Source organism: Acanthisitta chloris, unplaced genomic scaffold (genome assembly GCF_000695815.1).
Source record: "Acanthisitta chloris isolate BGI_N310 unplaced genomic scaffold, ASM69581v1 scaffold25265, whole genome shotgun sequence".
Classification (NCBI taxonomy): Eukaryota; Metazoa; Chordata; class Aves; order Passeriformes; family Acanthisittidae; genus Acanthisitta; species Acanthisitta chloris.
Genome location: NW_008675715.1, coordinates 8,196 through 9,289, shown reverse-complemented (window position 1 = coordinate 9,289; position 1,094 = coordinate 8,196).

Genomic DNA, 1,094 nt, shown 5'->3' with positions numbered 1-1,094 from the left:
CATCACATAAGTCTACAATTTCTAGAGAAATATATTATCATATTTTTGTCAGGCTTTGGTCCAGCTAGCAGTTAGGTTTTGATATTAGACTTGTTAACTAACCGAATTACATATTTGACTGATTTCAATCAAATTCTTTTGTTGGGGTTTCTGGCCAATGGGTAACCATCTTTTCTGGACTTGTATAACTATATTTTGTGTTATCTAACTAATTAGGTTGTGGAACATTGCAAGAACTATTGACTCTAAATGGTGTTCTTTAATATCAATTATATTTTGATCTGATTGATCATTATAACTCTTTCTACTTGAGTTTGTGGGTTATTATTGGTAGGTAAATTTAGGTGAGGAGTTTTCATTATTTTATTTTCATAAAGTCTTTTAGTAAAATATATTAAAATGCACTGACTTGAATGTCTCTAAGCAGTGTGAAGGCAGAACTGTTGATGATATGGGGCAAGAAATTCCAAAACCTGAACAGTTTCCCTTAAGTAGCCTTTATTTCTTGCCAGCTTTTGTTTTAATGTAGTTCAACCTCTTTTGAGGATCCCCACAAAATACACATACTACTCTGAAGGCAGCAACCAGTACAAAAATGCCTATGTGAGCGTATATGTTTGTACACAGATCTCTTCACAGCTGTTTCTCAATTGGCCCTAAATACTAGAAAGTGTTTTAACTTATCCTCGGGGTGTCTTGTACATCTGAAAATGTACCCACAATGGAGTGTTTTTATTAACAAGTCTTTACCGAAGATATTTGGGCAGCCTGCCCAAAACCTTCCTTTTCTGGCCATACTGCATGCTGCCTGGAACTTCATCATGTGAAGTATGGGAAGACGTAGTACTGTGTGAAAACATACCCTGAAACATAGAAAAGTCACTGCCACTTGTAGCATGACTCCCACAAGTAATGCTCCTGTCCCATATTTCCCAATCTAATCTGCCTACCCTCTTCTTTCCTCATCAAGTGAACTTGTACGGTCAGACCTTTTCTGCATAACTATAGTTATGCACTTGTTTCTTCTGCCGTGCTTTCCCCACTTGGAGAAAGACCACCCACCCTCTCCATGAGCAGGGCACAGCCTACTCCTC